The 12817-nt window shown below is 35.1% G+C and overlaps 1 long non-coding RNA gene across 1 annotated transcript; it reads left to right on the forward strand.

The window, feature by feature from the left end:
• The first annotated feature begins 6661 nt into the window (after positions 1–6661).
• On the forward strand, positions 6662–11911 carry LOC122091336. Its single transcript, XR_006143918.1, has 2 exons — positions 6662–6836; positions 11435–11911. It is a non-coding gene; the product is annotated as an uncharacterized LOC122091336 (long non-coding RNA).
• Positions 11912–12817: the final 906 nt, after the last annotated feature.

Genomic DNA, 12817 nt, shown 5'->3' on the forward strand with positions numbered 1-12817 from the left:
TTTGCCAGCACCCTTTCTATCTAATCTCTCTCCTATCCATTTGAAATTATCTCATTGCCCTACTTTTGATCAATTTCAATTTTCAATTTTGGTTCTAAATTGACACCCTTATCAAGGGCATTTCATGAGAAGAGAGAGAGAGAGAGAGCGAGAAGGGGTGCAAGCTTACCTTCCCTTGACATCTCGTAAAACCTTTCCCATAGGAAAAAAAAAATCATCATGTCGATAGTGTGGGAATGTTTTCATATACCCTCTCACATCCTGACTATCTGGTTTGACATTAAAAATTTCTCTCCGACTTGACCATGTGGGCTCACTAGATGAAATTGTTTTTCAATATTCCATGATTAGTGTAGTTTTGGGGATTTCTCTTATACCATTGAGATAGTTCTTCCCTTTAGAGTTAATGAACAAATGGCATAAAAGAACACACCAATGAAGTGCAATCATGGAAGACACTGTATACACTAACACAGTCTCTCAATCTCTCTGCTCCTCGTATGAAATGTTTTTTTTTTTTTTGGCCTTTTACATACGAAACCATTTCTCCGCTTTTCGTTGGTATACTCGTCCCTTTGCAGCATACTCTCATAATCAGATCCAACTCTTCTCCAATTATCAGGCCGCCCAAGTATTGCCCAAGTAATGTGAGATGATATTTTTCCAATCCACTACCATATACATGGGAGAATTCTGTTTCTAACAAAAAAAAAAAAATGGGAGAATTCTGCCATGTTAAGTATATTTCATATTTTCTTTCTTCAGTTCAGAAGGGTATTTCGTGTGGTATTGGAGTTAAAAGAATCTTATATCATATCTTTTAGTGTTGGAAGGCTGAAACTCGAATAAGAATTGGACGGAGGAAACCGTGGTTTCCTCTCTCTCTCTCTCTCTCTCTCTCTCTCTCTCTCTCTCTCTCTCTCTCTCTCTCTCTCTCAGATCTTAATTTATTTAACATAACGGTTGGCAACATGAGAGTTATTGATTTGGTCCATCAATGCTATACAACCTATAGGACTTGGACTGGATCCTCTCCAGCCGTTGGGATGCTTAGCATGCATCTGATGGAGGGAAAACATGGTGGTGCACGTTCATGTGTTAGAATGTATGTTTGGGTTCTCCCAACTGTTAGATATTGCGTTGGGCATCCCAGTATTTGTAGATAATCTGAATCCACAAAACCTTGGGAAAAAATATAGACATTGCCAACTTAACGATCAAGTTATTTACAACAAAGGGTATTAAACAAACCAATCGGACTGGTTTGGGTAAGGAGTTAGGACCAATATGGATCACTTATCTAAGCAATTCTCAAAGCCAAGATCAAGACTTAGACTGATTAATAATCGGTTTCTAATAAAAAAAAAATCCCCCTATTGTACTACGATTAATTGCTCATTAATCAGCAGTTTCTGAGGATTGAGGGGGACAAGGTGACGATAAGAAGCTCGAACCCCAGACCTCATAAGAGCCTAGCAGGCTCCATAGTAATGAGACCCAATTTTCTTTTAAGTCATGGTGAAGGAAGAATTCTTTTAGCAACGGCTATCATTGTATTTGGATGGGTGTCATGAAAAAATAAATTATATTTTGGACGTTCAACATTTAAGGAGAAGTAATCATGACCTTAAATTCGTTGGTGCATATTTTACCATGGGTAATGAAGGAAAACTTTCTCCCAAAAATTGTAATAATACTATTTCTTTGATCACGAGAATGGTCAAAGTCGTGTTATCATTAACAAGAGAAGCATGTTATCTAGGGATGGCAATATAATGGTGCATGGTAAGTGACATATATTTTATCTCCTTCTATATTAAAAAACAGGGACCGAGAACTAATCCTAACTTGAAATTGGTTATACTAGAATTGACATATCTGGAGCAAGACAAGCAACTATTTGGCATTCTCAATTGCCATCACTATTTTAAGAAATGTTAGAAGTTAGTCATACTTATTTGATTATTTGATACACGGGGCTTCTATTAATGGACCCAATATTCCTACTTGACTGTCGTGGGAATAATTTGCCACATGCTTGCTATAGTTATGTTAGAAGTTTTGTCTAAATCATCATCTAAATATGAGGTAAATTTAAAATTAATTGATTTATCCATGTCGTTTTAGGATAGTTTGGGACTAATTTAACAAAAGTAATATCCTATTGACCTATCTCAATATCGATGATCTTTTATTTGGAAGAAATTAAAACCCCGCATAACTATGAGTTCATCTTCTTCCACATACCAAAGCGGAGATAGAGTAATGCTCGTTTAGAAATAGCATGTGCACCAACATTATCAATTCTCCATTTAGATACAATGCAATGATCATAAGAGGGAAAAAAAAAAAAAAAAAAAAACATAAGAGAGAGAAAAGCAATGTATATGGTGAGCCACAATACTAAGATGGGCTGCATGGCAAAGATGGAAGACATGTGGGAAGTGTTCCCACAACGGCCATGTAGAAGCCTTTTAATTGGCCAAGTGCCAAATTTCATATGCCATGTCAGCAATATTGCTTACATATGTTGTACTTTTCTGTCTTGTATTTTTAACACAGTGGGTAAGAACAAAATATCCCATTATAGTATTGATAGATACTTTTTTTTTTTTTTTTTTTGGGGGGTGGGGGTGTTATGGGATATATAGATACTCATTATTACTTCTACTCTTCATGCCTCTACAAAAGGGTTCGTTTTCTTCTTTTGCCTAATTATGCACGATTGTGTACATATATAGTTGTGCATAAAACCTTTTGCCAAATATAAAATAACTAGACCTTCTCCTTTATCTTTGATGCCATTTCACATTGGGGTTAATTTGTTACACTTGTCCTTTCTTTTAGTCTGTAAGGGATATACTTTTCACAGACAATGGTGGTTGTAGATCAAAACAGTGAGAAGTTACTTTTAAGTTACTTTGAAAATCAGGTTAGATGTGAGGACTGCTCGAGATACTATTGCCACTGGGTGTTGGGCTCCTTGTGACGAGGCACGATGTGCGACATATATTTGATGGTTGGGAGTATCTTGGAGTACGTGCACAGGTGCTCACAACCATTGAATGTGAGTTGCACACCACATTGTGTCGTAGATGAGCCAAATTCATTTTTGATCGATATTGGCACTGATATCATGAACTAAATCCCTATTTGTAGTAGCTGGACTTTGACATTGTGGAAATTACTCCCACTTAGACCATTTCCCAATTGGACCCCTTAGGTTGTGATAGTGGTGGATGATTTCAATTTGCAAGAGAGAGATCAAAGCTCAACGGTTAGATAGCCAAACATATTTGAGTTAGGGTTGGCCGGGCATGAAGGAAATTTCCAAATATATCTTTTTATTGATGGAGAAAAATTACAATGAGGAGCGAAATATATGTTAATGTGAAATTACATTTTAGAACACCCACCCCACGCCCCTCTCAAAAAAAAAAAAAAAAAAAAAGAACACACACACTATGGTTACATTATTAGGGGGAATTTTGTAGTTTTAGGGAATTTAAGTTTCTTCATATTGTAATGATTTTCTACTAAAAAAAAAATGTAATGATCTTAAACCTATATATAGGGAGATATCTCATAAGGAGTTATCTATAAGGGTTTTGTAATTTCCTCATCAGAATAGTAGAAGCTCTGATTACGCAATCCATCTAGGATGAACTATGTAAATCTTTTGCTATCATTATTCTACATTGTTAATTCCTAACATTAAGTACTTTTTGCCCTCATGTTCATAAGTGACAAAATATTTATATTGCCATATATCATAATGTGGTTATGTTGAAAAGAATGATGTGAATAAATGGTGATGTTACACAGAAGAACACAATATATATGGGGCCATAGGAAGACTTATTTAATTGAGACATGTGGAGAATTGTTCTCCAAACAATTAAAAACTTATCTAGTCTCGTTAAATTAAAATTTGTAGGTTAACTCATGTTTACAAGGGATTAGGGAATAACTTTGTTATTGCATAAACAATCTTTATTACTACAAAATTTGTTTCTTTTACATATATATATATATATGCTTTGAATTATTTATTATGATAACAATAATAGGAAGATGGAATGCTGCATAATAAAAGATCACATTATTGGATTTGAATGAGATTTTTAGCTGAGGGGAAAAGAATATGATCTTGGAGCAAAAGTGCTTAGAGATTGTTTGAGGGAAATAAAATATTTATATAATTTATATTGAAAAATCAATATTTATATTTAGATGATTCTAATTTAATAACAAAGCAAACTATCCATTTTTTTTTTTTTTTTTGGATTGTCTAAATGACACATCTATAGTTTTATTTAAAATATTTTTTTTATTATTATTCTTTGTCTTATTTCCAAAAGTTATTTGAGGTCGGGTAAAAAAGGTTTTTCAAAATAATTTGAAATTAATTTATCATTATATCATCATCAAAATCTATCATTATCTTGCATTTCTAGTACACATAAATGACAAAAATTATCCTCATTATAAAATATCAAAAAAGTGGAATTACAATTTATTTAACACCTAAAGCGGTGTCAAGAAGAAAATCATTTTTTTCTGATATTCAATTAAGCTTTGACCTTCCTCTAGCCTTTATAGATCACAAAGCATCTTTCTTTCTCATTGACACAACATATTTGTAATGCTTGGCCACATTATTCTAACTAATGATCTACTATTTTACATCATTGATGTGTCCCTTGAAGCTTCTATTAAGAAACTTCATTTGTAAGAATATTGTAAATTATGTTTAATTTATTTAGTTACATAATTGTTACTTTTTTCACACACAAGAGTGTAAGGCATGTCGCACCCAAAAAACAAAAACAAAAACCTAAGGCATGAGAATTGCCGGAAACCCTCACTCCAACCCCACGCCCCCACCCCAAAAAAAAAAAAAAAAAAAGAGATAAAAGAAAAGAAAAAAGAAAAAAAGAGTGTTGAAAACTCCAATATTTATCTTGTGTATGACAAGAGGATCTAGATTAGGTTTTGACACTTTGTTAGACGGTTAAATGTGATTGCCCTAACATAGTATTTAAGATAATTTGAGACCATATTTGCTCAAACCCATTATTATATCTATTTCTTTGAACATTTTTTAGATCGATGAATCAAAATATTATTTTGTAAAAAAGTTCACTGCAGTTTGCACCCTGACCAAGCAGGAAGACGTTCCTTATAGAGAGACTTAATTGTGCCACATGAGAGGATAATATAGTAATTTCAAGTGATGGATAGATAGGGCAGGATTAAGCCTAATACAATCATATACCACCACGCATTGGTATGTACTTTTTTTTTTTTTTTTCTGGTAGAACATGAAAAGAAAAACTTCATTAATTAATATAGTAGAGAACATCAATAATAGGTCCACTATTTAGAATTCTACATTTTCTAGGCATAGCCAAAATAGCAATGTGCTTAACTAATATCACACATTCGTTTGAGGACTTAAAACAAAAATTTAGTTGGGAAAATGATTTATAAACATCCAAAACATTGGGATTGTGCTCCAAGGCCACGAACAAATGCTATTATCCTGAATCAAGTTGTGTAATTACTCCGAATCACTCCAAACTTGTGTCACGTTCCACCCTTCCTCCTTGGACATCTTCAGGCCATAAACAAAACTTCTAGTTAATGCCTCCCTGTATATTCTTGTCATCAAATAATCCGCATAAAGTAAGACAAATTTTCCTCTAAATTACCCCACATGCCCAGCCGGAGTAATTAAGAGATCTATTTTAAATACTTGTACAAATCAAAATGGGGTTGTCATGAAAGGATAAAAACCCTCTGTTTTGCTTCATCTGTGTTTTTCTTTGTTTTTCCCCTGTAGAAGAAGACACGTTGATGGATAAAAGTGGATGGCCAAGATTGCTTTAAGGTTGAAACCAATGCAAATCTGGTTTGGGGTTGGATGAACCGACTAATTCAAGTGAACCAAACCAGGATCAGGTCTCTCTATTTGAATCTAAGGGGGTGTTTGGTTCAGTAAATCTTTAGGATAACATTCTTTAGAATAATAATTCTTAATTTTTGGGGTTGTTTGGTTCCACTAGGATGACCCTCATAAGTGAGCATCATACTTTCCATGAATGATCATATTACAAAGGATGTGTTCCAAATCTAAGTTTACCTCACCACTTAAACTCAGATTTGAGCAACCTTTTTACCACCTAGTATAAAAGGGAAAAGCGGAAAGACGTTCTCCACAGAAGTCAATATCTTAACCCGCGGAAAACATGTAATAGGCTTAAGGCAACCAAAACGATTTTTTAGAAAGAAACAAAATTTAGAAGAATGTCTATCAAAAGATTAACATTCATCTCCGATATATACACCATTTGATTTACCGAACCAAACACCCTCTAAGGCTCTATACTTTAACGTTCTTAAATACTCATTTTTATGTTTTTTTATTTTTTTAGAATAGAAATAGGGTGAAAGCTGTATGGTATGCCGGTTCATTTTTCTGTTTCTTCTGAAATGAACCGGGCACTTTTCATACCTTAGAACCCTTGTTTTTGGCGCAAGGTTTTGTTGCTTTCCAACCTCAGAATCAATTTTGAGCAAAAGGCACATAAATGAATATATCACTCAAGTGGATAGGGGTATTTATGGAGTTAGTCATCAAAACATAACAATCAAAGCTAAAAAGGGAATCACACAACCATTTGAGACCTTCGACCACTGTAACGTTCAGCCCTGCAAATCCTCCAACCTCTGTTCACTGTGGGAAGTTCATTATCTCTGGCCATCGCTGCTCATCCTTGGAACTCCATGCCTTGCCCTGTGTAAGCTTTCTCCGACCACCACTGCTCACAAAGGTAAGGTAGAGACCCCATTAATGGACTTAGATTTCACTTGAAAGTGAAAAAATTAGGGATAAGGGCGGGGTGGGTAGAATGCTCAAAGCTATACTACCACATCACTTTCTGGAGGGCAAAGAAGTACGGTTATGTCTATTTCGCCAATTCCAGGATGTTCCCGAACCCTAATTTTTCAGAAGCTTGATTGATGCTATCTCGTTTCATTGAGGGTTGGTGATTCAACTCTCTGACTTATGGGTTTTAGTTCTTTCCTTATCTTTGTGTTCACTTCTGGGTGTAATTTCTTGTTTGAGATCTGTTTCTTATTGATATGCATGATTTTGTTCTCTTGATGAGCTACTGAGGAAGAATCATGGAGTAGGTTTGGTGGAAGATCTGAAACTCAGGGCTTTGGTGATGGATAAACCCCAATTGACGAGTTGTCTCTTTCTAGTCCTATTTAACCCTCTTGATGAATTCAGGATGTTGAATTTGATTGCTATACGTCTCTAATGGTGAATATATGTCTCAGGGAAGCTATAAGATATTAATGCTTTAGCTTGGAATTATTGGGGTCAACAGATTGGTGCTAGTTTCTGAAATTTCTGGGTATCCAGCAGCCATTGGACCATCTTGCTGGCCCAACATGTAATACTAATCTATAGGTCTTATGTATTTGGCCTTTATGCCCATTTGTGAGTTTCATTAATCACCACCTGTTTCCAGTAGTTGTGGCTTTTCGTTACGGTACTGGACTTTAGAACTCCATTGAATTGAATTCCTTGTTCAACAATTGGGGCAAAGGGGTTTAATTGTATTCATGAACTTTGATTACATAAGCTTTTGAATTCCACTTCGTTAGGTTATGTTATTGGTAAATATAGGCGCACAAAGTCTCTGGTTATAACTAGGGAAGTTTTAAGCATTCGATTCGCTTGAATTCTAAAATCATTCACTGTGAATTGAGAACCAGTAAATTCATTCACTATGAATTGAGAACCAGGTCAGGTGTACCTATTTTTATTCCATTGAATTCATTATTTTCTATGGTGTAGGTGGCATTTTACGTAAATATTTGTTTCACAACAGAAACGAATCTATCAAGTGTGAACCATACATATTTCTATTCTTCCTAGTTACAGAAACGATTTTTTTTCCAACATTACCATACAACATTTAAGGCACAGAATCACTTCAAAAAAACAGAAATACAAAAAAATGTGTCAGACCCAGAATCAAGTTTAAAAAACAGAATCGTTACAGTACAGAGGCTAAACAACCCCAAGAACTCCTGCTGGTTGCACGATTCTCTCTCATTCTCCCGGATCTCATTGTCTCTCACACCTCTCTCTGCTCACGAAGGAAGGAAAAATCCTTAAAATCGCTCTCACGAAGGCCTCTCTACTCACGAAGGAAAAATACTGGTTCTCTCTCTCTCTCGTGGAGGTGAAGTAACAGAGATACCGTTGATTCAAGAACACTCTTTCTCTCTCCTTGCTCACGAAGAGAGTCGCAAGGGCTTTTGATTTTTCCTAGGTTTTAGTACTCCTCGCACGCCGAAGCTCTGTCTGTTGGGTCATGAACCTAGTTAGGGCTTTAATTTAAACCATTCTTTGTTATTTTTTAATCTAAGCCATTCTTTGTTCAGTTTTGAATCAAATCGTTGGCAGGTAAACCCTAAACTATTGTGGCTTATTAGGGTTAGGGTTTGGGTTTTTATTTGTATCTATAATATTTTTGCTACTTTGGGTGATTACTGGTGATTATGGTTTGATTTTGAAGATTGTTAGGGTTTTGAAAACTGTTGGGTGATTCTGGTTTGGTTATATTAAAGCTGTCCTGCTGGAAGCACTTGCACGACACTCTCTTTCTCTCTATCTCTATTACACATTCTCACTCCCCTCTATCTGTTACCCCTTTCATTATCTGTTACTCTTTCAGTATCTGTTACCCCTTTCATGCTCATATTTTAAAATTTTATCAAGTATGTAGAGGAGATTATATGGTATTGTTTTTATTTTGTTCTTGTTTGTCATCTTTGTAGAAAAGACTTTGTATTTGGTAACAATTATTGGTATCAATAGTGTTTTGTATCTGATATCAGGAGTCTTTAAACAACATCAAGTCTGCATTTTGTTTCTTTGACATGTAAAAGATTACCAATTTTTTGTAGGACAAAGTATAATTCTCTGTTATGCTTCTTGGTAGTTTGGATTGCACATATGTACCATGACTACCCTTTAAGGTTGCCAATTTTATCTAGGTCACTGATATTCCCATATCAGCTTGAGAGTTTAGCATGATTTTTTGTGCAGGTACGGAGTCTTTAGCTCAAATGGTAGAGCACCTGGGTTAATGCCCAGGTTATGGTGGTTTGAATCCACCAAGACTTTGAACAAAATACTGAACGTGTTTTAACTTATTATATCTTTTATTTTATTTTTTTGGTGGTGTTGTTCTGTTCTGTTCTTGTGTGGATATGGATGAAGGGACATGAAGATGAATCTCTTTATTGGTCTTTGGATTTTGTTTTTTTTTTTTAATGAATGTAGGTTTGGTGGATTTTTTTTTTTTTTTTTTTTTTTTTTTTTTTTTTTTAAGAATCTCTTTATGACTCTTGTGAAACTTGAGATCATTAAGTTCAGTTTCTGTTACACTTTTGTGTATTTACTTCGGCATGTTTGTGATGCCTTTCCACTCAAGTGTTCTGTTGGATTTCATGACTGCCTGCTACTGGGTAAAAGTGCCTGCGAAGAGTGTTGCTGGGTAAGAAATAGCATGGCTGAAATAACTAGAAAAGACATGACTGTGAAATAACTCCTTCAGTAAAAGATTAGCTGCAGCCCAAACTTCTGAGATATTCTTAGAATTTTTCTTAAATAAATAATGTTTGTAATCTGATTTTCTGCACTCTCCATCTTGGAATTTCAGCATCTTTGGCAACTTCAAGATGGAGAGTGCAGATATGTTCAAGTTTGTAATCTGATTTTCTGCACTCTCCATTTTGTAATCTGTGTTTCAGCATTCAATAAATATTGTTTGTAATCTGATTTTCTGCTAGGTTCAAGACATCATATTGAGGGTTACAGACAAGGTTGGGTGCACTCTGCAGATGAACTCATGCACCATTATCACGTTTATGTGCTTCCATTATGTCTTTTCCTTTCTTTTTTTTTTTGTCCGGAACATTGAGAAATACCCTGCTCATCTTAACCAAACCTTATCCCAAAATAATGGGGATAATAATGGTGCATACGAACAAATGAACTCCAGTAACTGGTTAAATGTAAGGGAAATCACCATTGAATGTTGCAACCAAGAAAACCCAAAACAGAAGTGCCATAGGTATGATCCTCCCTTCCATACCAAATAACATCAAGATTCTAACCTTAGTTGTAATTGATTTTTTTTTTTTTTTTAATCCAAATAACATAAAGGAAGTAATCTATTCTTGCTGAGTGTTTAAAATGCTCGTTTTGTTTTGACCTTTTAATGCTCATTCAGTTTTTTTCAATAAATGTTTCAGTATTGGCTTGAGGTAATTCAGCCATAATTGGAACTTAAATGAGTTTAAACGAGTTTCAGTTTCTGGTTACCATTCTTGTATTTTTCTTCTCCTTGATACTTCCATCTAAGGGCTGGGCATAACCTCAGGTTCCAAAGTTGACTCTACTTTTGTGGTATTAGGAACTGTAGAATGTAAGTCTTGTTCTGGGTGCAACAGTAGTGAACTTGAAACCAGCAGCCTTGAACCCAGCTTTCCCTTGGGATTCTTATTCAAACAGATAAGGATTCAGTCTCAATACTCACATCCTATATATTTTTCTTTTTTTTTTTTGGGGGGGGGGGGGGGTGGGGGTGGGGTTGGGTGTGTTGCTATGAAACCATCTTCTTGTATATGTGTTGGTGTGAAGTTGCTTAATTCTCTCAGTACCAGTTGTGTTACTTGATTATAAGGGAAAACTGCTACCTGCAAAGGAAAAAGGCAGAAATAAATTTATTTGAGAAACAGAAGTGAATCATATAAAGCCAGCAAAAATCATAGTAATCAAAAACTTAGAAAGAGATTTTATCTGCAACTGGTGGCATATTTCTAGGCATTTGATGACAAGGCAACTTTGCTGTTGGAGGAGCATCAGTAATGATCCTCAAAACTCTTTATCATGTTCTTCCAACCCTTTCTCTTGTTTGTTGCCTGAAGGTGTTAATGGTGGCTGTTGAGAAATTTGAGGCATCCCAAACAGTGTTATGAGTTCCTAGGAACCAAATCTGTGTTTGGGTTATGGACATGGCAAATCCGGCTGTTTGAAACAAATAAACAAACAGTTGGGGTGTAGGGTAGGGAACCGATAATCTAGTCAAAGCTAATCAAAGAACTGAGTTGCATTTGTAAACTAAAAAATATATCAAAATCTTACCCAATAACCCTCACATCAATGTTCATAATGTTCAAAATTTGCTTGCAAATGATGCAAAATACAGACATGGTTGATTTCTTCTTGTGTTTTGATATAAAAGAGCATTCTGCACTGATACATATCTATAAGAGCATTCATGCCTACTTTCAGCATTCTTTTATAAAACCCAACTGCTTCTTCATTCTGCCTATTTTGCAGGAAGCCAGCTAGTATGGAGGTCCAAGAGATAACGTTGGGTGCAAGAGCGGTCCCAAAAATCTGAGTGGCAGACACCATTCCTTGTTTACACTTAGAGTACATGGTTATTAGTGCATTGATGACTGGTGTTTCAAAAACAAAAACTTGTGTCCATCATGCAACCATGAAGCTGCAAGCCCAAATACAAGTCTCCTGGTTCTGAACAGGCCTTTGTGATGCTTGTCAAGGTGTAGCCATCAAATCCTACACCCTCCTTTAAGAAGAGACATATATGCCACTATTGAGAGGGCTGTTTAGGATGTTAGTCCAGAGGTAAGGTTGTTGTAGAAAACATAATATAAATGATAAAGTACATTAACAAGTTAAGTGTTTACTACCTCTGGCCCATTCATATAATTTATCTCAAGTACATTATTATTGGGGAAAAAATTACATAAACAAAGATTTCTTCAATCCATATTACATTATTCTGTTTTATGAATCTATTCAATCCATGTGTGCTAACACTTACTCAGTCCAGCATTGCATTTCATTAATTTTTTTGTTCTTTTCTTGATGGGGACATCAAGGTATACAGCCGAAGGAAGAAGAAGACCCAACCTTTTTTGTGGTTGGAGGAATAGAAGAAGGAAAAAGAAGAAAAAGGAGGAAGAAAGAGAGGCTCGATCCAGCCTTTCCAGTGCTGGATCGAGTCCCTCTCTCTTTCCAAATTTTGTCCAGATCTTGTGGACCCCACTGCTAATGTGTAAACTTAGGCACCGGTTGATAACGGTTCTGCCGTTGCCATTTCTTGAAACAAAAACGGCAGAAACAAAAATTCTCATTTCTGGGAACAGAAACGGATTTGAAGGTGTTTGATAAACCTTGTTTCTGGAAACGTTTCCTATAAGAAATGGTGTTTGATAAATGTTATTTCTGGAAACATTTCTCGCATGAATTGTTGTTTATTTTAATCATGGTTAACCCAAATATGTTAATTTTGAAAGAAACTCGTAATCCAATAAGATATTATATAGCGCAAATATTCGAAATATGGCAAATGTCTAACATCAATTTCAGTATTATACAGTGCAAATATTCTTTGAAATTGTGGGATGAAGAAAAAAAAAACAAAAAAAGAGAAATAGACAGCAGCTGGGTGACTGAATATAAAGATTATAACCAATAATTGACTGAATATTACAACCTAAACTCTGAAATCCTTCATACCCATTATATGAATATAAACATTAAATCTCTAAAATTTCTTCATACATATCAACTGAATATTATCTATATACTCTCAAATTTTTACTGCATGTTCTCAGAGAAAATGGTTAGAAGAATGACAAGAATAGGCAAGGAGCTTATGAAAATAGAGACATGCTTGAATCTTTAAAGCAA

Source organism: Macadamia integrifolia, chromosome 10 (genome assembly GCF_013358625.1).
Source record: "Macadamia integrifolia cultivar HAES 741 chromosome 10, SCU_Mint_v3, whole genome shotgun sequence".
NCBI classification, from domain to species: domain Eukaryota; kingdom Viridiplantae; phylum Streptophyta; class Magnoliopsida; order Proteales; family Proteaceae; genus Macadamia; species Macadamia integrifolia.